We start from the raw sequence: 25,029 nt of genomic DNA, 5'->3' as shown, positions 1-25,029 counted from the left end.
CTCTCCTCCACCAGTATTCTCTCCAGCCCCTCTGCCCTCTACTCAACTCCAACCATGTGGTGACGGTTTTCCAATCATATATACACACGCTGGGCATGTGTATTAAGCAGAGCACACATAGGGCTGTTCAAACGAGAGATAAAAGAGAATGTTCTTTTCCACATGGATCAATGGGTAGGAGAACATGCATTTGAGACCACCAGAGGCCACCTGTTTTGTAATGTGAAGGTAACCCTGGGAGACAAGGATGGGGTGGAAGAAGCAGTAAGAGAAGGAAGGTGAGACCTAAGGCTCAGTAAATTCCTATTTTTGTGTAAGTAGTGCCCCTATTTCATTACCCCAAAGACTTATTAATTCTGTAGCTAGTTAAAATGCATATTAGGTAAATACTTAGTAACTATGTTAGCCTCCAGTAAACACCTAGTAGGTCTCAGACATTGTACTACATTATTCAATAATGGAATGTGACTATGATTATTCCTCTTTATAGAGGATTTATGATATGCTAAGAGCTTCCCATAGATTAGCTTATTTAATCCAAATAACGCCAATGAAGTGGATGATCTCACCTTCTTCTTGTGGTTCTAGCAACTGAGTCTTCAAGAGGCAGAGGGCCTTTATAAAGACGAAGCAGTCAGCTCTCAGTATAGGCAGGATGTAAACTTAGTCTGACACCCAGCCCATGCTAACTCCCAGGCTATACTGCTGCGGAATGATATCAATTTTATTTGTATTTACTTGTGCAAGTGTGTACATGTGCATGTGTATACAAGAGAGAATGCTCAGGATAGGGAGACTCAAATGGCATATATGGTTAAAAAACATGGACTAAAAATACAGAGATTAGAGTAGGAGATTCTATTAACACAATAAATGTTGTTGGGGGCCACCCTTTATCTCAGCAGTTTAGAGGCCACTTGGAACATCCAAAGTCCATATGGAGTGCCTGGGTTTGAATCCCAAGCTCTGCTTCTGATTCTAGCTTCCCACTAATTCACACTCCATTAGACACCAGGTGGTAGATGAAGTCATTGGGTTCCTCCCATCCATATGAGAGACCCAGATTGTGTTCCTGACTCCTAGCTTTGGCCCAGTCCTGTCCAACCTATGACAGGCATTTGGGGAATAAACAAGTGGATAGCAGACCTCTGTCTGTTCACCCATCTATCCCCTCTGCCTTCCAAATAAGAAAGGCACATTTTAAAAAAAGAAATGCTATTGTTAACTTGAGGGAAATTATTCCTATTTGATGATCTGCCATAAAAGCCAGGTACATGGCAGAATAATAACAAATACTGTGTGCAGCTATTACAGCTGCAAAAAGGTGTCCTTGCCTTGTCGCCACAATCTCTCTATGGCAGAGACACGAGACAGAATTAACATTTCCATTTTATAGATGAGAAAACTGAGGTCCATTATGCCTCTATTTCTTGGCTTTCTCTTATGGATATACTCACCCCCTCCTGCTCAACAACCTCTATTTTCTGTCCTTCAGAGATGTCACATTCTCTCCTGTCGCAGAGCTTTAGGATATTGACTCTTCCCTGGGACCTGGGTGCTCCCTCCCACATCGACCTTGGCAATTGCATGTCTCTCCTCTTGACCTCAGATCAAAATTCCTTCTTGGGGCCACATTCTCTGCCTACTTCATTGGACCCTATGTTGTGCTCCCATTGCCTCACTTCTATACTGGCATGTTTCTCTACTTCTAATGACTTCGTTTGCCTCAAGATTCCATTAACAGACAGCTCCCTGACTGGACCATAAACCCCTAAGCACATGGAACATGTTGCTTTTTTCAACATTTTATCCAAAACCTCTAGCACAGTGTGTCTGAATGCTCTCAACAGACATTTGATGAATGATAATGGACTGAGGAGGAGTGCCTGCAAGGACCTTGAGATAAAAGTGCCCCTAACACATGGAATTCCGAGGAAGCGTCTGGTTGCTTCTGGTAGCCATGCACATGGCCTCAGGCTTCAGGCCATTGGGCCCGATCATGGCCTTCTGGTCTGTTTCTATGGCAAAGTCTCAAAAACAAAAGTATGCTTGATGCACAATCCCATAGACAGGGCAGAAAAATGTAGACTTCATCCCATACCCCAATTTGGGACGGCAGAGAGAAAAGTGAATTGAGAGATTAGAAGCAAAATGTCACCTACGGGGAGGCAAGTTGCTTCCCTTCCTTCCTTCTTTAATCTACCAGACAGCCTCTTTTATGCCCAGCCTGATTGTGTTTAACCATGGACTTTTTATCCTCACCTTATAATGATTGCCCTTTAAAACCAAGTCACAAAATTAATTGCCCCTTAATGAAACAGGGTGGCAATTAAGGGCAGTGAACCTTGTGAGGAAGGAGAAACATACATTTGTTCAAGGGTATTGTCAGCAGCCCCACTTGGTAAGCATCATTGTTACAGCTGTAATTATTTTCCAAGGCTGTGTGACACCTTCTTACACTCATTCTGAATGGCCAGGCCCTAGAGGAGCCCATTGTTCCCTCAGAGGTAATTAGAGTCCAATTTGCAGCTTCCTGTCTCCTGGACTGGAGAGGAAACACAGTTTGTTATTGCTCCACTCCGAGGCGACCAAGTCTGCTGAGAACAAGGGGTCTTTCCGGTTCAGCCGTCCTACAGCAAGTCAGCTTCTCCCTGGGTCAATACTGCTCCATCAGGGGCAGATGCTAGACAAGTCCAGCGCCATAGGCAGACCCATAAAGATCTATATAAGGGGCTCCCCATGCAAAAGGAAGCACACCTATGCTATTAACCTCCTAATAAAACCACAGAGATAAGTCCTTCACGGCTGAGGTGTCCAGCCATGTTCAACAGGCACCTTGTCCTTCTGGAGCAGAGCGAATGACTACAGCAGGCTGAGATGCTGGAGGGCATGGCAATGCCCCCATATGGACAAAGCTACCTGCTGTAAGGCAGTCCACCCCTGCCAGCCTCTGGATTCCCCAATGATGCTGCTATCTGCAATTTGAAGAAGATAAGGAAAGCAGTAAGCACAACACTCGCCTGTGTACCCAGGGCCGACCACAGGCCATGCCCTTCTCATTCTATCCATAGCCTTGCAAACAAGGTACTATGACTCCATCTTATAGCAAAGCAAAGCAGAGACATGGGCACAGACAAGCTGAATCACTCCTCCAAGGACACACAGCTTCATAAGAGGCAGATGCAGGCCATAGGACTTAGGCCATAGGACATTGGCTCTTACCCATAAAACCTGTGTATTCCTTCTTCAGGACAAGCTGGGGATGATGGGAACATAACAATGAAGCAGTGCTTGGCCCAGAATGCTGCTAACTGATAGTGGTTTCCCTTATTTGAGCAAGGGGATCTGCTGTCTCTGCTGTGCCCAGTGCTCAGTGCTTTCCACCTTTCATTAGCTGTAGGACCTTAATCACCTCATTCCCCCAGTTCTGGCCTGATGGTGATGGCATGAAGTTCAAGGCCCTCTGCCAGCCAGATGAACTGAGTCATTTCTCCTGCCTATCATGTACCACTCTCTACTGCCCACCTGCTTGGATCACCCGACTCTTTCTGACTGTCTGCCACCTGCACAACCTTGGCCACCTGGGATGCTCTCTTGGCTTCTTTGCATGTTATCTAAGTTTCCTGAATCTAATTAGTACACCTCCCTTGTCTTAAGATCCTAAACTCAGTCCTTGTTATGCAACCCAGTAGAATACTGAATTTTTATCAAAATTTCCCCGATTCATAAATTCACCATGCTGCCATGCTGGTTCTCGTTCGTTCTCTCCCTCCTGTCCTCGCTCACACACACAGAGACTCACTCTAGTAGTCTCATATCATTATCTTTCAATAAGTTATTGTCACTTCCTCAGTGTGTGCCTTTGGGCAAAGGGTTAACATGCCTCGTGCCTTATATTCCTCTTCTATAAAGTGGGATCATGTTGGCACCCAGCCCATAGAGGTGTCTGCAGTGAACACAGGACAATTGCTTGGTCTGGCTCTCAGCAAATGCCGCACAAATTCTAGCTGGTTCTCATAGGACTTACTGGATGGCAACTTCTAGAAGATGCAGCTCAGTGCTGGTCAGTTTCTGAAGTTAGATACCCCCATAAGCAGTCATACTTTTCAATGCATTTTTCAGCTGTTCAACACAAGGACAGTGGAAGGCTGGGAGCCAGGCATGTATTTGACAGACACTTAGGGAATGAATATGTAAATGGATCGTTGAGTCTTTTTAGGGCTCTATCCCCAAAGTTAGGTGATTCTCATCATCTTTTCTTAGTTCTTATGAATGGTTTGCTATTGGTAATACGGACTTGTGATTGTGGATCTTTCCTTGGACTAGTTTGAGGGTACCTGGCCCTCAGTATCTTTCTAATCTGCTGTGGAAGTACCACTGTGTGTATGGGGAGGCCTGGCGCCTCCTACAGGTTGCTCTAAGTTTCCAGTGCTTTTGGGTTTCAAAGAACTAGTCTCCCTAAAGCTGCTTCTCCCTGCCCTGGTGCTTTGCATATCTGGGTTTTTCTCTTTGCTTCTATGTCACCTCTATCCTGCTAAGGCCAAGAGGAAGCCCTCCCTCCCCTGCTGTTCTTCTCAAAGAAATATTCTAAGCAGATTCATCCCTGTCTGTCTTTGAATTATCAGGAAACAACAGGAAGAGTGCTGGAAGTCAACGCTCCTATCTCCTGGCATCCAGGTTCCAAACCACACTGTTCCCTCCATGCAGCTCCAACCCACAGGACCTTCCAGAGTGTTCTAGGCCTCGGTTGTTCTGCTGCATACATTAGGGGATTTTTAGGTTTCTTTTGTTGCTGCTGAAAAGCCCCAGTGGGTTTTAAAAAATGAAGACAATCCCAGCAGCCCATGCTCAGCCTGTATTTAGCCAATTTAGTTTTGCAAAATGCTCCAACTACACACATGCTTGGGCTGCTGCTCAGCACCTCTTTTTAAAGGACTGGAGAAGAAATAAAAATGAATGATGACAAAACGTCCACACAGAGAGAAAAACAGAATAGCCTGAATGCTCCAGGGCAGGAACTGACACAATTTAATTAACTATTTGGAATAAACATGCTCAGTGCTTCTAGCAGAGCTGTTTGTTTGCCTTCACAAAATAATGCTCTTAATAAGTCTGAGATTAAACCTTCCAGAGATTAATTACATGCAATACCTTGACGTGAAATGTTGGGAATGGCCAAGCAGGCATACTGTTGTTCTTTGCACACTATTCAGTGGCTACTGTCATTTCAGATAAACAGTTCCTGACCTTGGTTGTGTGTTGGTGTTAATTGTGATTTGGCATGAGGGCTCCACATAAAAGGCGTATTTCTTAAACAGTCTAATAAATGTTTAACAAGCAAACAGCGTGGGTAAAATTTCAACTGCGACAGCAATGGAGCAGACGCAATTAATTATATCCTGGAAGTCATAAGCTGATCTCCAAGACAGATCGATGATGTCTGTAACTAACAGTGTCATCTAAAAAAAGCCCAAATAGCATAACACTTGCCATTTTATTGAGAAGTTGTTATAAATTTGATATCATGCTCACTCCATATCTACTTATCACAGAAGTTCTTCAAAGGGATACCTTTGTGTAGTGGAGAAAATCAAGGTCCAGAAAGGTTACACGACCTGTCAAAGGCTCCCTGGCAGGCAAGGGAGCTTGAATTGGAAGATAGCTGTTTCTCACACTGAAGTTCAGGGTCACCAGCCACTAGTCTCCTCTCTTAGGGGGAACACATTCTTTTTAAATTTTTTTAAAGATTTTTTTTATAGGAAAGGAAGGGAAAGAGACAGAAAGACCTTCCACGCGCTGATTCACTCCCCAAAGGTCACAATAGGTCACAACAGTCAGAGCTGAGCAGATCCGAAGCCAGGAACCAGAAGCTTCTTCAGGGTCTCCCACGCAGGTGTAGGGTCTCAAGGCTTTGAGCTATCCTCTACTGCTTTCCCAGGCACAGGCAGGGAGCTGGGTGGGAAGTAGAACAGCTGGAACATGAATGGTAATCACACTTGAACTGCAAGATGGATTAAGAGAAAATAACACTTGCAGATTCTATTTCATTGCTCATGGAAAAAGTATTGTGTAGTAAAAACCTGTTGAGGATAACAGAATTGGAGATGGGCTTGTTTAACAAAAACTGCAGGCCAGTCTCAACATGGTCTATTCTCATCATGTGGTACATATCCTTGATTAATTCCAGCTTCAAAATTCTGTTCCTGTCATTTACCATGCAGTTGGGATTTTCACCTCTCAAGCTTTAGATTCTTTTGGACTTCTAGAAACAGACACCCAACCCGGGAGACCACCCCCCCAGTGCACCCTCTAGTGGCCACCAGCACCGGTCAGTAGCACAAGAAGCCCAGACACAAAAAAGTACAACTTGTCTCACATTGACTGTTGCATAAAGAGTGTACAAATCTAGAAATCTGGTTTTGACACAGAATCATGAATTATGGAGATCTTGGGGCATGCTCTTAACAATGAAATTCCAACAGACCATTCCATGCTGATCAGAAGGGATCAGTGTTAGATGGTCCTGCTTCTCCAAGAATCTCAGCTATGGATAGGACAGCCACAGCAGACTAGTTGGAACCATGCACCCCACCACTTACTTCCACTGACTCTCTACACACCAGGGACTGTGCTCAAATGCTCTCTTATTTACTCATTGTTCCTACCTCACAAATAAAGAAAATGAGGCTCTGGCAGATAAATGTATCCAGACCATTCAGGCACTATATAGGATTCTAACAATGGAGGCTCATATCAATAGAGGCTCTTTGTCATTACATTTTGATGTGCAATTAGATATTACTAATATTCCTGCACAAGCAGCATAAAGCCAACCACTGCTTTCTGTTTCATGAAGATTTGTGCAAATTAGCAGAGGTTTTTCCGATCCCTGGTCTCCACACTGCCCCGTATCCTGTTGTATTCAAGGCCTCCAAGTTAATTACTCTACCAGACACTCCACTGCCTAGATAAACATCAGAGCCCCTGCCTTGTGTGCCTGCTCTTGTGATCTGCTCCAGGCTAGGCCTACAAATGGCTAATGAGGTTAAATAGAAAATGAGATAAGGATAAGGCTATGAGGCTGTGCAGGTGCTCTAGGAAAAGCAGATGACACTTGGTCCAAACCAAGGTCTAAAGAAGGGGAAGAAAATGGGCTCTGTGGCAGACTGGGATCAAGAAGTCATTTCCCATCTCTCTTGACACATTCACACACACACACACACACACACACACACACACACACACACACACAGAGTCTCTATCTTTGCTTCTGTCACATACATACCTACCTTACACAGGAATGAGTGGGTTTGAAATAGTGTGGTAATACCACCTTCCAGCCTAACAGGAGCACTAGGATGTAAGAGTGAAAGGGGCAGCTCAAGAATCAAGTAACTCAGTTCCTGTTCCATGAATATACTAGAGAATTGCGGCTTCAAATAAAACCTTGAAGAGGTTCCACCTGTCTAAAAGAAGTCCTATCTACTTATCTCTGCAGCATCCAGGGATGCAGAACTATGTTCAGCTCTTATGGTGTAAATTATTTACCATTCTTAAAGGACCGCTTTATATACGGCTTGAAAATAGCCATTTGAACTCATGCCACAGGTGCTGGAAACAATTCTCTCAATTAATACCCAAGCAACTGGGAGACAGCAAGACTCCAATTTTGTTGCCCACTTCCTATCCCCTCACCTCACCCCCCCACACACACACACACACCAACAGAGGGTCCCAGGCTCTCTGCAGCTGGATTTGTTGATGACAAAGATCTTATAGGGAAAAAATAAACTCTAGCACCACAGCCTGGGACTCTGGTATCAAGTGACAGTTCAGGAATCAGGGCTGGGAGCAAGGGAGAGAAGCCAGGTATAAGGGAGGTCAGGATCAATGTTTTAAATGGAAGCAGCAGTCACACCCTGCTTCCCACTAAGCCAGTGACTCCTTGCCTGGCCTTGGCCATCTCTCAGCACAGCAGGTGGCTTTTCATTAAACACATCATTCGCAGCCCTGGTAGTGTTCTTTGCTCTGCCCTGCACCATCCTGCTTCCCCTTTCACTTAGGATGAAACCTCCTGCTTGCATTTCTGAGATGTCCTGAGCTCCTCCGCAGTACCATGGCGACTGGGCTCTAATGGCCCGTTACACTGAGGGGCAGTGTTCCAAAGAGCTTGTTCACTTTAAAATAAGCCTAGAACCACAGCTCTGGTAGAGGGGGGAAAGAATGCTGGGACAATCCCTCCTGTCAGGGATCCAAATGAGCTTGCTTGAGAGTTTCCTGGGCAGTCTGAACACTTTGTCAGCACCAGCTGAAGGTGGTGGTTCTGACGTACACTTGGCCTTGCTGCCATCCTTCCTGGGAGCTTTATTTAGTCAGATGACAAGGCTACTTGCTACTCATTTCCAAGGTTCATGATAGATCAAGCTAGAGAGCCAAAAGTGGTCAGGTCTCTCTTGGTCTCTAAATGGCTTACCTCTGCCACAGAAAAAGGTCAAGACACAGGGAAAGTGGTGAAGAAAGATGCCTAATTCTAGACTCAAATCCTGTCCTTAGCTCCTACAAGCTGAGTAATCTTGTTCAATTTTTCTACGCTGACTCTCCCCTTCCGTGGAATGGGAAAGATGGAGAACTTGCCTCATAGTGTTGTTTGAAGAGCAAAGGAGATAAAGTAGGTGTACCACTTAGTGCAGATGAGAGAGCTAAATACCTGTTACTGCCAGTGTCATTGGTACTGTGATTTCCTCATTACTGAAAGGTCAACAGGTAGATAGTCCCTTGACCAGGAAACATCACGGGGGGCCTGAGATGATGGTCTAAAGTGTCCCAGGTGTGAGGTCTTGGCTCAGTGCCTACTCTGTGACTTGGCAGCACACAGGCACACTTAACTTGGGCAAATTCAATGACATGCACACCTCACGAAGAACAAAGAGACAGTCAACGGTGAAAACAGTTACCTGCCACATTATACAGAAAGTAAAAGCTGTCGGTGAGCCACTGTGTAGGGCGAGAGTCAGACTTGTCCACGCCTTTCACAGTCAGCCCGTAGGTGTTTCTCTCACATGGGTGCATCCCAGCAGGCTGAGAATGGAGAAACTTCATAATAAATAAAACACAACCTTCAGTGGCAGTGCCCTATTTTCAGCTGGTCATCCATCGCAAAAATCACTTTCTTCCAGCCAACTGGCTGGGGATAGCTCTTGGGGAACAAAATGCAGCAATTTCTAAGTCAGCCGTAACTATACATCATTTTTCTGATGTGCATGCTGAGAGGCTAAAGGTGTCTATGCGGGGAGCTGAGGGTCTAATGTAGGTGTGAGTGGATATGTCCCACTGAACCCTAAGATCCTCATCAGAAAACTGGCGGACCTAGGCACTGATGGGTGGACACAGTGTTGCCAGTGGCATAAAATCCACCCATATGTTTTATGAATCCTATTTCCAAATCTAGGGAGTCATTCTTTTCTTCTCTGATGCTAAGTGTCTTTATCCCAGGACCAACAGCGAGCGCGGGAACTGTGATGGTAGCTGTCCCCTACATGTTAGTAACAGGCACTTTCACCTGCACAAGGGGGAAGTCAGAGGGGGCTTCTCCCAGTCAGTTATGAACCATTCTCAGCTGCGGGGGTCTCTGCAAGAATGGCACCTCATGCTTTGCACGTTAAAAGCATTTTTAAAATACTTTCAGAAGCCCACAGCCTTCCCTTCTCTGATTTCAGTCCATTTCCCATTTCCTATGGCGTGTGTCTGCAGAAGACATCACTGTGGCTGCTGTGGAAAGGTTCAGAACTCACAGCAGGCTATTGACACGCTGACGCAAACCTAGTTCTGTCACCCACTACTCATTCCATCTGGGCCCAGGAGGATGGCAGAAGAAATCTCCTACACACATGACCCCCACCCATGCTGACTGCATTGACTCAGGGCAAGTTTCAAATATTTGGTAAGTGGCCAGACATGCTTTTCTCTCCCTGCATGCCACCCCTGACGTCAAAAGTCTTCATAGCCTACACTGGAAGTTTACAAAGCAGTGGCAATTGTATCAGGCAGCTTACAGGACCCTGTGTAGAACTTCCATTCTCTTGACAAATATTATATCCTATAAAGTGTGGCAGCAGACAGTGTTTTATTTGAGGGAGTGATTAGGTGGGACTGCAAAGACCCAAGTCTGTTCTTTTTCCATCTCCACTCACAAATAAGATTCAGATATTTGATGCTGGCTTTTCTTTTCTTTTTTTTTCTCCATGGATTTTTCTCTTGGGGTTCTTGGATAGGCTGTGTGTCAAGCACAGGCTGTTTGAGATCTGCAAGGCGGTGAAGGGTGTGTCTCCTATGTGACCTGCAGGAATTCACCATCTCGTGGGCATTGGGGGATCTTGAGAGTTCTGCTTGCTGGGCGGGGACTCCCATTACCAGCTCCACTATGATACTAAGCATCTGCTTACAGCTCCCTCCTGGCTGCTGGTGCACAGCCACCCATTGAGTTCTGGTTCTGTTTATGGGGTCTGAACACGCTCCTTTGGGCTAAATGCATCAGGGAAAATTGCCCAGCCTCTCAGCCCCTTCATTGGTGGGGTCCTGCCTATGCAGCCCTACCTATCAAACTAATAATCTTGTGGGCCCTCCTTGCCCCATGTTGCCAGCCTGCCACATTCCTGGGTAATAGTGTATCTAATTTTTCTGCCACTGTGTGTTGCTTCTCTTCTTCCTCATTGTATCTCCCCATACTGATGGCTCCTTAGTCATACCTGTGTTCATTCCTTCCATTTCCTGGGTTTTTCATGCTGCCATTCTCTGTGTGGGCTTGACCATCTGTCCTTCTGACTATCCCTAGGGTTCTAGGTAAGCTCCTGAATGTTTAACTCCTCTAAGGGCTACAAGTGGACAATGGAAAGAGGAAGCCTCTGGGTGAAGAGCACAGGCTCTTATTTAGACTGCTTGGCTTCAAATCTTAGTCCAAGAGCTTCTGAGGCTAGGCCACTTTGAACATGTTCCTCAGATATTTTTGAGTCTCAGTTTCCTCATTGGTAAAATCAAAACTGCCTCATGAAATGATTTGGTGATGAATATGAAGGATAGCACAATGCTATAGCTATTATGTTAATTGTGTGGTGCTGACATTCAGGAATTCTAAAACTGGGTTTGAAATGCATAGTACGCTGAGAATGACACTAGCAGGTAGTGTGCAAAATCAGTGGGACATTCTTGAACCTGGTAAACGCATTAAAGTTTCAAAGATATCTCAGACGCAGCCATCTTTTGATCATGTCTCATGATAAAAATAATACTTTAGGGTGGGGATGAGAACATTAACACAGAAATTCATGTAAACATTAGTGCTAAAAATGAAAAATAAGAGGGCAAAATTAAAGGTAGTCATTTTGGCCTACTAGCTTCACCGAGACCTGTTAAAGTATCACAAAGGCAAATACAGTTTTTGGTAAACCAGTGTCAGTGTATATATTGTTTGAACAAATCAATCCTGTATTGGAAAGTCAAATTAGAGCCAATTTAGCAAGTGCATCCACACATTTGCTTTGACAAAAGGACAATGCACTTAAGTCATCCTTATCAGCCTGGTCAGAATTCAGACGCTGCATTCTTCATCAGACAAAGCAAGACTGTTCCAAGAACTGTCAACACCATGGTGTCTGAAACTGATAGTGATCAGAGCCTTTCTCCTGGTCCAAGTCACATTTGTATAAAGCAGCATCCCAAACAATTTGGATCTGAAATGAATTTATTGGAAAGCCCAGTGCCCCCACAAGCTACACAATGTGTCTTCCTTCAGTTCTGTGTAATATCAAATCACCTGACACAAGTAGTTTCAAAATGAACAGGGATCTTCTTTCTAATGCAGAAACAAAGCTGAGAGAAAGGAGGAAGGGAGCAGGGCGCTAAGTCCTCAGCTCACTGGGACATGCCTCCTCTGGGTAACCTGGGAACATGCCTCTTTGGGAAACCCAAGGCAGGGTTCTAGGATTTCTTCCTTCCCTTTAAAATAGTTTGCAAGAGACACAGTTATAACTGAACTAAGGCACAGTTCTCCAATTCTCCAAAGCACAGGTGCAGGGACCTGGCTTTGTCTTTTCTGAAGACACAGAAGCAGGCATGGGACAGAAAAAGAAGATACCAGTGGAACTTGGTTAGAAGAACCACTGCACAGGATCTCATGTGGGTGCTGGTTCTAATCCTGGCTGCCCCGCTTCCCATCCAGCTCCCTGCTTGTAGCCTGGGAAGGCAGGAAAGGATAGCCAAACACCTGGCGAGCCTGCACCCACATGGGAGACCGAAGAGGCTCCAGGTTCCTGGCTTTGGATCAGCTCAGCTCTGGCCGTTGCGGCCACTTGGGGAGTGAATCAGTGGATGGAATATCTTCCTCTCTTTCTCTTTTCCTCTCTGTATATCTAACTTTCTGAATAAAAATAAATATTAAAAAAAGAGAAGAACCACTGCAAATTTTATTCAAAGTTATGAGATTCTCAACATTGTCTACAGCATAATTTCCCATTGTATGTCTCTCCAGGACATTAGTCCAACATAATGCTCTGTAACAAGATAGATTCATACTGGACAAATTTGGAAGATTTACAAAGTAATGTCACCATGTTAAGGATTCTTAGAAGTTCCCATGATAAAGCTGTTTTAGGCATCCCTACTACACATTTCACACATGTTTCTGACCATGGAACTTCATTAGTTTATTAGCCTGTAGAAGCTTCAGGAAACATTCTGAAGAATGCTAGATTCATTATTTTAAGTTGCCTGGTTTATTCTCTAGATTGTTAAAGGGAAACCAATAACACTCACCCTATCCCATTCCCTCTAGACAAAAAGTGAGAAATCAACATGAAGAAAAATGAAAACCTCAAAAACACATTTTTCTCTGACTAAAATCTCAGAGAACCACAATCCCATGTGTGCATGTTTATGCCTATGCAAAATGCACATGTGTGCACACACACACACACACACACACACACACACACACACACACACACACAGCCAAGCCACTCATTGAGTGGGCCTTACCATCCTAGCTAAAGAGAACCTGAACTTGACAAGCGACCTCAGCCTGTCAAGAGTCTTCCTGCTCTAGCACCCAGTCTCAGGTGAACAAGAGAAGAGACAGTCAATCGCAGTGCAGGCGGGGAGGCACATGAGTGTCCATTTTCCATTTCTTGGGAACTGCTTTATAACCTCTAAGTGATGGATACCAACTAGAATCACGAAAAATGCTACCCAGGAGACTTCAGGGCAGAAATATATTTTAATCTTTCATGGTGTAAAGCATTAAGGAGCTCAGGTGTACCCCATCTGACCCAATGCTGACATGCTTGTAAGTCATCCTGAAGACTTCCACTTTTGGGAAGGTGCAGTAGATAGATTTTTCCTTACTCATCCCATACTGAGCTCAATTTAAAGCCCTGGACATTACATGAAACAAACATCACAAGACTCCAAGAGCTGGGAAGATGAAGGCAGGCTGACAAAGAATGAGGTCGTTGGTGGTCAGGTTTTCTTCTGGCTTCACTTATCCCAAAAACAGAGCTGGTATGGCCAGCAACCCGAAAATATCGCAAAATACTCTTAAACATAAGAGTGGTATCTCTATGCATAGGGCCAGGCAAGAGGCATCCTAGCAAATACACAACTGTTACATAATAACTCTAAAATCCAACCAAATACCACAGAACAACAACAAAAAACCAGAGCTCATAATTTACCAGCATTGGTTGGGTGGGGAACCTAGACTTTAACCTGCTTTTCATAGTGTCTGATCGAAATTCAACTGACATAATATTAGATAAGTCCAAATTAAGATCTGGGACTCTCTCTTGTGGAATAGTAATGAAAGCCCTGTACTCAGAGGCAGTAGAAACCCCACGGAGAGCTTTGTGTTTCATACTCACCAGCCAATAGGTCACCAAGTTTCCCTCAGAAACATCACTACTACTAGGGCAGTAACGGAGGAGTCCTAAGGAAAGTTAATATCGCGACCAAGGAGGCCATTTGGGAATAAATAATAAAGTATCCTTGTACTTCCAACCATTTGGTACCAAAAAATGCCCAGTAGAGTGCTGAGATTACCATTCTCATCAACGGTAACACATCTCTCTATTTCAAGTATTAATGGGTGCTAACAAGGAAAACAAGACTTCCACCCTACACTGTGGTGCCACCTTTCCTCCATCCCAGAGCAGAATCAGAGCTAGCTAAAAGAGAATATTTTAAAAAGACCCAAGGTCTCATCACAGCCAAAATGTGCAGTTTCAACAGAAAGTCTCTTGTACCACAAACAAGGAAAACAACAAATTGAATCATAAAAAAGACAACCAAAAGATGCCAATATTGATAAATATTTTAAAGCAGTCACACTAAAAATTCATCTGTGATCAATGCATTAAGGGGGAAAAAGAACCAAATGGGAATTTCAGAACTGAAATATACAATAGTCATGATTAAGATGTAATTATTAGGCTCTGTCATAGAACTAAAGACAGCAATAACCCAATCTTAGCAGAGAGAAAATAGATTTAAAATAAATGAGCAGAACCCCAAGGATCTAAGATTTGTATCACTGAATAACCAGCAAAAGAAAAAAAAAAGGGTATGATTGAGAAGTACTTGAAAAAATGATGGTCAAAAATTTCCCCAAATTTAGACAAAGATTCTAAACCAGCAGATACCAAAGGGGATAACATCAAAGAGATGCATGCCAGAATATGAAACCCAGCGTATGAAATCCAAAATACAGCATGTGAAAACTAAAAATGAAACAAAGCAAAAATCATGCAAACAGAGAGAAACGGTGCTTTACCTACTTCTCTATAAGGGGAATTCAAATGACTACAGATTTCATATCAGAAAAATAAAGCCCAGAAGAGAGTCACAGAAGAACTATTGAGATGATGTTGTGGCAGAGTCGGGAAAGCCGCTACCTGTGTTGCCACTATCCCATGTGGGATCTGGTTTGAGTCCTAATAGCTCTACTTCCAATCCAACTTCCTACTGAGGACCTAGGAATAGCAACAGAGGATGGCCCAAGTCTTTGGGTCCTTGCCACCTGTGTGGGAGACATGGAGGAAACCCCTGCTCACAGATCAGCCCAGTTCTGGCCATTACAGACATTTAGGGAGTGAACCAGTGGATGAAACCTCTCTCTCTGTCAATGTTGTCTTTCAAAAAAAAAAATTATTTTTAAAAAGAAATGTTAATCCAGAATACCAAGCCAAAACTACCCTTTTACAATAAAGGGGGGGGGGGGAAACCCAAACTCTTGCAAGGAAACAAAAACAATTTTTCAAAAGCATACCTTTTTAAATTTATGGAGCCAGAGTTTTGGTTCTACCAGGGGAAGTCACCACTTGTAACATTGACATACATATTGGACGATTGGTTTGAGTCTCAGTTGTTCTACTATTGAGTCAGCTCCCTACACTTGGGAAGCCAACAGAAGATGGCCCAACAATTAGGCACTGCCACGCATGCTGGGCACCCAGATGGAATTCCATGCTCTTGGTTTCAGCTTGGGCCAGTCCTATCTGTTGTGGCAATTTGGGGAGTGAAATAGTAGATGGAGGATATCTTTCTATCACTACCCTGCTCTCTGTAACTCTACTTTTCAGATGTAATAAAAGAAAATAAATCTTTTTTTCTTTTAAAAAAAAAACTTTCTTATTTGGTAATTGAAGCAAAAACTGTAATATTTGTGTGGTGCTCAATAGAGAGGAAGTATTTCATATAATTATTTCACACATGGAGGACAGTTAAAAAGTCACAAAGGGAAATAGACTCTCTACACTGCACTTGAAACAGTAAGAAGCTGACATCAGTATAAGATTTTATATATATATATATAAAATATTTTATATATATAATATATTTTATATATATATATGCCTGGCGCCATGGCCTAGCAGCTAAAGTCCTTGCCTTATGGGCGCCAGTTCTAATCCCAGCAGCTCCACTTCTGTGGGATACTGGGACGGAGCTCTTTAACTTGGCCTAGCCTTGGTAGGTTTGGACATCTGGGGAGTGCACAGTGGATAGGGGATTTCTCTTTATCCCTCTGCCTTCCAAATAAAACAAAGATTAAAAACAAAAAGGGGGGTGGCAGCACAATGGTGCAGTGGTTAAAGTCCTCGCCTTGCACACGCCAGGATTCCATATATGCGCCGGTTCTAATCCCAGCAGCTCCACTTCCTATCCAGCTCCCTGCTTGTAGCCTGAGAAAGCAGTCGAAGATGGCCCAAAGCCCTGGGACCCTGCACCCACGTGGGAGACCCAGAAAGAAGTTCCTGGCTCCTGGCTTTGGATACGCACAGCACCGGCTGTTGTGGCCACTTGGGGAGTGAATCAGTGGATGGAAGATCTTCCTCTCTGTATATCTGCGTTTCCAATAAAAATAAGTAAATCTTTTTTTTAAAGATTATATATGCAAATATATATATATATATATATATATATTTGATGATATACACACACTTGGAGGAATCACTAAAATGCTATGCAAAAGAGACTTAAATACCATAAGTTGCTAAATATAAATGAAAATAGATACAAGACAGCTGAATAGTACCCTATAACCATTTAAAGGTTTATAGCAGCTGGTTGTGTATAAACTAAAATTGAAATGTCAATGAAGCAGTTACAGGATGTGGTTAAGAACTTGCATTTTCTAACATATTGGTCACTCAATACCAAGTCAATTAACTTCATGATGTTGTAAATTGTTGTTGAAGTTCTGTAGTGGCTTTTCATTGGAGGGAATGATATTCTGCCAGCTCTGCTTTCAGACCAGAGATGGTCTCCCCAAGAAACTGTTGAATTTATCTGGACAATAAGATGTTGGACTCTGTGCATGGCACATGCTTGCAATAAAAGAATCATGACTGGTTATGAACCATACTACTGTAACAATATGGAGGAATTCAATATGGGGGTAGGGGTTGGGGGAGTCCCAGAACCTATGAAACTGTGCCATAAAATCAAACAACCAACCAAACAAAAAGTTATTGTGAGTCCAATGGCATTCTATATTCTATACAATGGCCACATACAACAAAGGAAGACAGGAAAAAGAAAAAAAAAGCAGAAAATAGAACAAAAGGGACAGGTTTGATATAACCATAATTATATTACTTATACATGGTGTAAGTATATCAATAAAAAGACAGAGATTGGTAGATTTAAGAGAGACTGATCCAGCTGTCTGTTAATGTGAAGTAAGCAGAAGGGCTATGTGGCTATTTTCCTTCAAAGGAACTGGCACATGCCCTTTCCCTTCTTGATTTTTTTTTTTTATTCCTCTTCTTGGAAAATGTGATGGCCGCCAATGCCACACGGACTACTGAGTTCAGGCCTTCGAGTGTAGCAAGAGAAGCACACACAGCTCCGTCAGCCTTGGTCTTTGAGCATTCAGCAGAGTAGACCTGGTACACCGGCTCTAGACTTCCTATACACAGAATCTCAGTTAAGAGAAAATAGATATGTGCCGCATATACACCACATTACTGTGGTGTGTTCTTTTCCTTGTAGCTGAACTTTATCCTCACTAGAGCCAAAAAATTATACTCATGCTTACTGAGGTTACAACATGTCTATCACTGAGTAGCCCTTTAGAGATTATCTCAATGGCCTAAGGAGAAAGGCGCTATCATTATTCTCATTTTATAACAATGAAGGAATTACTACTCTGATAATGTGACTTGCCCAAGGTCACACATCTCATCTTCCTGTTACATATCTGATTTGTCTAACTCTAAGGTACGAACTAACATTGCAGTGCACTGTAAAATCTCTAAGCGAGAAAATGAGCTACTTGACCCATGCCTGTCTACCTGACTCCTCCCACAGTCATGATGAGGACAGAGTACGCTTTGTTCATTAAGCATTTCTGAAAAGTTAGCTGATATTCTTCTATAATTTATCACCCTTTTGAACACAATTAATCAATTATCCACCTATTTTATTCAACAAACATTTATAAAGGTTTCATGGTGCCAGACCTTGAGTGAAACTACTTGGATAAATCAAGTGACAACACTCAATCCCTCCAGAGGTCACTGTCCCCAGCGTGGGCTGGGCATTGAGCTCATCTGCCTTCAAAGTGATTAATTTTCCACACCACATTGCTCAACTCCAAGTGTAGGATTTTGAAAAGCAAACTATGTGGGCTCACACATGACCTCCAATCTCCCAGAGACCCCATCTCCCCATTCCATCTACAGCTCCAAGGATCCTGGTCAGCTTCTTTCTTGTCTCTCAAATGATAATGGGAGATTTGGATGTCTCATCTTGCAGAGGCAAGAAAGGCTGGAAATGCCACAGATGTGGTGGCCAAAAAAGCTTTGACATCATGTCAGGCCAGCCTTGGTCTTTTCCTTTACATTCCCTGGCACTAAAAGCAGATTTTTTTTCTAGCGCCCACCGCCCCCCTTGTTCCCACCCAGTTCTTGGCTCCTGGCAGTGCCAGTGCTTCCCTAGCCAGGCACAGCAGTCAAAATTGCCTCCTCCTTCTTGGACAATAAAATATGGTAAATCTTTTGGCATCCCGGCGGCGCCCCCTTCTCCTGACCCTTGGCAGGGTCCCAAGGGATTTGTGGTCAACAGCTAATCAGAGCCCTAGCCATAGCCATTTCCCATGACATAGCTGGAATTCTCCCACTGCCTGCCTCCTTGGCTTCAGTTACCCAGCCAGGCTGAAAGTATGTGCTCCCTTCCTACTCTGTCCATCACTGTCCCTTTCTCAGACCCAGCCTCTGCCCCCACCCGCCTGCCAGACTCCCGGGGCCCTCTGCAGGGAAGTTGCCAACCTCTCTGGACTTTTATTACTGACCCGCAACCCACCTCCTCCACTCTTTCAGCCCTCAAGCCTCTTTCAAGCACCCTTCTCTTGAGCAATCATAAACCTCGGTGCCAGAGAAGTTGAAAGAGAAAACAGCCACTCCCAACAGACCATACTGGTATCAGAAGAGAGGCCAAGCGTGTGATTTCCAAGCAGTGGTCATAAAACAGTCATCTTTTCTTTGTCATTTATGGTTAATCTGCCTAGGAACTAGAAAAATGTCTCTTTACCCGGGAATAGGAAAGAACACTTGCTGATGACAGGCCAGGTACTGCCTACTGTGCAGTAGGTGACAGTGCTGAGTTAGGAGCCAGACTGCCTGGACTGTAGCCCAGCTCTCCACCCTTACTGGCTCTGGGTCCTTGGAAGGTATGGAAGCTCTGGAGCCTTCACTCGTCTTCCCTGCACAATGAAGAAAGCCAGAGCTTTCCCACCCAGCCTTGTTAGGGGAGTTCAGTGAGTTCACACGCACAAAACAAGTGCCCTACACGAAGAGACTCCTGGTTCTGTGTTTTATAACAACAACAATCCTGTGACCGAGCTTCCAAAAGTTTAAGGAAATAATTAAATTAGAAAATATGTGTATTTTCGTACGAAAATGGCTAGTTTTTAAATAGTGTGCTTTTTCCATGAACTTTTCAAAGATGCTTGCGTGTGCTATTCAGTTCATTTCACAACAACTTTATGTTATTCCACTTTGTTTACAAGGGATGCCACCGGATCCTCAAGAGTTTTGGAAACTTGCTCACAGCATGTTGGGATCTGAACTGAGTTGTACTTTCCATTATGACAGCAGTTCTCTGAGTGGAGTCCCAGACCACCTGTGAACTTAGTTGAAATACAAATGATGTAGCCACTCCAAGACCAGCTGACTCAGAAAATCTAGGGGGATGGATCTAGTGCTGTAGGCCTTGTCACGATGTCTGAGACACAAAAACTATCTTCATGACCCCTAAGGCAGAAGTTCCCTTTGTCCTGGCTCCAGCTGACTGTATTATGTAAACACAAGTTGCACGTGTCTCTCCAATATCACAAGCCTCGGCTCTTGCGGAATTGCCGTGTCATGGGCACATGGAAAAATGTGTGTTTCCTGCCTGTGGGGTCCACTCCCTAATGAACACAACCAAACACAGAGCTGAACAACATCCGCAATCATATTCGGGGTTCAAGTGTTAAAATCAAGAGGTTTGAGGTCAGGTAGCACTGGGCACCACACCTGGTTGTCATCCCTGCGAGTGGGACTTTCATGTTATCACATAGTCTCGCTGGGCCTGGCTCTCCTGTACTCACCATGCTCCTCTGAGAAGGCTGCTGGCATGTAACAGAGGCGTTACGGGGTAGCTGGGGTCAGCATTAAGATTTGTCACCTGGGGCAGGTGTTTGGCAGAGCGGTTAAGCTGCTACTTGGGACACTTATTTCCTACCAAAGATCCTGGGCTGGAGTCCCTGGTATGCCTCCAAGAGCAGTTCCCTACCAGTGTGTACACTGAGAGGCAGCAAATAACAGCTCAAGAACGTGAGCCTCAGTCACTTCTGTGGGATACTGGGACGGAGCTCTTTAACTTGGCCTAGCCTTGGTAGTTGTGGACATCTGGGGAGTGCACAGTGGATAGGGAATTTCTCTTTGTCCCTCTACCTTCCAAATAAAACAAAGATTAAAAACAAAAAAAGGGGGGTGGCAGCACAATGGCGCAGTGGTTAAAGTCCTCACCTTGCACACGCCAGGATTCCATACATGCACCAGTTCTAATCCCAGCAGCCTTGCTTCCCATCCAGCTCCCTGCCTTTGGCCTGGGAAAGCAGTCGAAGACGGCCCAAAGCCTTGGGACCCTGCACCCTTGTGGGAGACTTGGAAAAGCTCCTGGCTCCTGGCTTTGGATCAGCTCAGCCCTAGCCATTGTGGCCGCTTGGGGAGTGAATCATCGGTCGGAAGATCTTCCTCTCTGTCTCTCCTCCTCTATGTATATCTGCCTTTCCAATAAAAATAAATAAACTTTTTTAAAAAATAAGATAAATAAATAAAAAATATATTTTTTTGTCTGATGACACAATATCTATTGTCAAATACTAATAGGAAATAAAAGCACAGGTAGTTGTGGAGGGTTATTCCAAGACTGTGGAAAGTTTCAAGACTAAAGGTGGTACAGGTTTCCCAGCTCCACCCAGAGATGCTAATCATTTACTTGGGAAAACATGCTGGAACATGGGAAGAAAAACTCACCCTAACTGAGGAGATGCTGCATTGACAACTATACCTGTGACCATGCTGCTCTCTGATCCCTGGAAGTGGGGAGCAGCAGCAGTTGGCTTCTAGCTGTGCTACCTGCCACACTGCTCCCTTGCAACTTGTGCAATAAATCTGCTCACTTTCTTTCACTATTCTGGTGAATTCTTACAGCACCCGTTTCCAAGCCAGTGATGAGAAAGGGAGGCTCACAGGGAACAGGGAATTCAACCTTGTTTCATGGACATAGACAGCAGTATTCCTCATCATAAACAAGGAGAAATTATCAGGTAGGTCAGGCGAAGAGTCACTGAATCAAAATCTCACGTATGCAACTTTCACCTTGACCTCAGGAATCCAAAGTTCAATCGAGAACCAAGACTCTTAGCCCAGACAATGTTGCTCAAGCCAGGCCCCGCTTAGTCACTGGGTGTTTGGGGAGAGATCACGATGCTTTCTCTTCCCTTGGACACTATTCAGAGGAACATCCAAGATAGAAGTCATGTGGTGGAAAAAAATAACTAAAAACAATGTAAATTCTGCTTCTCCTGTCTTCCCCTTCTGGGCTAGAGATCTGAAGTCTCATCAAAGTGATTAGACAGAAAACATGAGCCATCTGCCCAGAGCTGGGGCAAAAATTCTGGGTATTGCATTTTATCTTTGCCCAGGACCTGTCAGGAAAGATTGTCTAGGTGTCATTCTCCCAAACAACAGCAGGAAGAGTAATAGGAGCACTCTCTTCCCCTTCCAACCTTACCCCTTATGGATTTGTTCCCCCAAACAATGAATGCAGCCACACGCAGCCACATATCTGGCTGGGTGTTTTGTTGTTGTTTGTTTGTTTGCTTGCTTGTTTTTCGTTTTCTTGTTTTGTTTTTGCTTTTTGCCTTTCCCCGGACCACTTTCTTTTTCCTGCTGGGCACTGACAGAGGTGCTGCCTGTGGGTCTGGGGCAGAGGGGAAAGTGCAGGGGGGCATTGTGGGGGATGGGCACTGGGCCCATCTTGCAGTCAGCTTTGACAGCCCCAGCCCCACCCTCATGCCAGTGATTTATGTTCTGGAAGGGTTTTTAGCAAATCAAGATGTTTTGGCTGTTCCTTTTCAAAGCCAGGGGAAAGCAACCCAAGACATCTAAACATAACCACATATTTGAAAGTCTAGCCCATTGTTTTAGAATTTCCGTTAAAGGCCCTCTAAGTACCACCCTGAGACTCCCCACCAAGACCAGTAAATATAAGTCAATGGGAGGGAAAATGGGATCTTAAATGTTTCCGGGCAGATTCCATTCCCTTGGAGCAAGCTTTTCTCCCAAAGGTCCAGCTGTGGGATGTGGGGGTGGGAGACCCAGGACCACAGCCTATCTCCCAGAAGGAACAGCAGGCTCTATGGCTCCATAGCACTGGTTTGTTTTAAGTGAAAATCACCCCGGAGGCTTCAGGGCTGCTTCCACCCTGGGTGGGATGGCAAGGGCAGTGATTTGTCTGCCATATTACTCAGCCTCAAAGTACACAGCAGCCGGGAAAACTTGGCTTCTGCATGTTCCCATCCTCTCTGGGCTGCTCTGACATCCCTGTGACTCAGTTTTGATCCTGGGCCTCCCCCAGCCAGATCCTCTAGGCCATGACAATTGTTTGAGCAGAGACAATGGCTGCATCCTTTTGCTTGCTGGTATGTGGAGCTATTGTACCCTGGGCCCATGGCTACTTTTATAGCCAGCATTCCTATCCTGGGGATTAACAGATCTGGGCCTGCCTCAATGGATTGCTTTCTACTTCACATCAATGTGACTGCAAGCCATCCACAGGTTCCGTTTCCAAGGCTCCTTGTGCAGAGCTGGCCCCCGAGGGAGGGAGTCTCCCTGGGCTTCTTGTGTGAAACACCAGAGATACTGTACTATAGGATGCCTGGTATTCAGCCCTAGCAGCCAAAGTACTGCAATGCCACAGTCCCAACAACACCTGGGTTTTCTCATCTTGCATACTGTAATGAGAATGTGCCTCCCAGGATAGAGGTGTCTCAAGGGAACCAGTCTGCACAGTTGGAGCAACTAGCAGAGCACCTAGCACACAGCAGTTGCTCAGGAAATGCCAGCTCTCCTTGCTTTTCCCAGTGAGGTAGGTGGCTGGGAGGCAACTGCAGCTGTTGGAAGGGAACAAATGATGCAGAACACTGAAAGAATTAAAAACCTTTGAAGGTCTGCACATATAAAGGGGATGTTATTACAACCCATGATGAGTATTAACTTGTGCACAAGACCGAAAAAGGTCCTATTGTATGCTGTTTGCCAACACAACTGGGAGAGGTTGCTGGGTCTTCCCTTTTTGTATCTTCAAAACGATGTTTCAGAAAACCAGGAGAAGTGGCATGGCAGAAATCTCACTTTTTCACCTGCCAAATATATAATAGCTACAGTAAGCAGGTGTTTAGCCAAGCAGTTAAGACACCCACATCTCATGTGGCGTTGTATTCCCACTTCCGACTCCTGACAAGTTTCCTCTCCATGAAAACTCTTAAGTGGCAAAAGTGATGGGTCAAGTGCCTGAGAGCATGATGTGCACAAGGTGTCCTGGATTGTGTTCCCAGATCCTGTCTTCGGTCCAACTAAACCCCAACTATCACAGGCATATGGGCAAAGGACTAGCCCATGGGAATACACTTGTATTCTCTCTCTCCTCTAAAAAAGAGCTAACATTTATGGAGCACATCCTGTGTAAAGTGCTGTGTTAGGAACTATACGTTGATTATGACCACATATCTTCCACACAAGAACCTTACTCTTTCGATTCATTCCTTCACACCCATCCCCCTATTGTTTTGCCATTGCTCTTTCCCCTAGATAGCCACTTGCTCCTTTCTTGAACTTTCTTCAGGTCATACCTTAATGCCCCCTCAGTGAGGTCTTCCCAGACTATCTTATCTAAAATTTGCCCCATTCCTGCAACTTTCCTGCCTGTGTTTTCTCATTAGCATTTCCCACCACCCAACATTAAATACCATTATTTTTTTTCTTGTTTATTTTATCTTTCATGGTCAATATCTTCACAATAAAAGTTTCAGTAGTAAGTGAGCCATAGAAGACAGTCATTCCTTGTGTTTCATTCCTGCCTATGTCCCCAGAACCTAGAATAGAAACAATGTCTAGGCTGCTAGTTTAGAGCAGGTGTTGGGGCCAATGCAACTGCTCTATTATCTAATCCTCTACCTGTAAGTGCTGGGATACCATATGGGCAGCAGTTTGTGTTCTGACTGTTCTACTTCTCATCTAGCTCCCTGTTTGTGGCCTAGGAAAGCAGTAGAGGGTAGCCTAGGAAAGCAGTAGAAAAAGACCCAAAGTTTTGGGTCCATGCACCCACATGGGACACCTTAAAAAGGTTCCTGGCTCTTGATTTTAGATCAGCTCAGCTCCAATAGTCGTGACTGTAAGGAGTGATTCAAACATGCCATTTTGTACCCAGTGCCATTTCCTGCTTCCCCTTTCCCACAGCTCTTGAAATGTGTACCATTCTGGTTATCCACCAATCAGATGTAACCTGGTGCCTGACTTGAGAATCCCACTCCCCAATCTTTGGCCCCTCCCCCTAGTCTCCACCCACCTACCTGTGGCTCAGATAATCTAAGCCACAAGTCCCTGGGGCCCTTCTCCTTCCCCCTCTCTCTTCCCTTCCCTTCTTACCTGGCTCTTCCCCGTCCCCTCCATCTTGTCCCTTCCCCTACCATGGCAGCCCCCATCCTGCCACCGCAGGAGACGTGTCCCTTCCAGTTTTCTCTCCCTCCACCCCTGCTCCCATCCTTACCAGGCAGAAATAAAGGACTGACTAAGCACCTTGCTGCATCTGGGATTTTGGCATGTGGTAACATCGTGAATAGAAGACTTGGCTGTGGGAAATAGCTGCCTGTAACAATGTAAGAACTGTAAGTGCATTGAAAAACCTAACAGCGACCATTTGGGAAGTGAACCA

General features: G+C 44.5%; 1 protein-coding gene across 2 annotated transcripts in view; it reads right to left on the bottom strand.

Moving 5' to 3' along the window:
* SLIT3 (slit guidance ligand 3) overlaps positions 1-25,029 on the bottom strand; it is a 586,046-nt gene that overhangs the window by 429,928 nt on the left and 131,089 nt on the right. The gene's annotated exons all lie outside the window — the stretch shown is intronic.

Source organism: Ochotona curzoniae, unplaced genomic scaffold, assembly GCF_017591425.1.
Source record: "Ochotona curzoniae isolate NIBS_2020 unplaced genomic scaffold, NIBS_Ocur_1.0 contig_1, whole genome shotgun sequence".
Lineage (NCBI taxonomy): Eukaryota > Metazoa > Chordata > Mammalia > Lagomorpha > Ochotonidae > Ochotona > Ochotona curzoniae.
The sequence above is the reverse complement of the archived record's forward strand: the minus strand, read 5'-3'. Positions and strand labels throughout refer to the sequence as shown.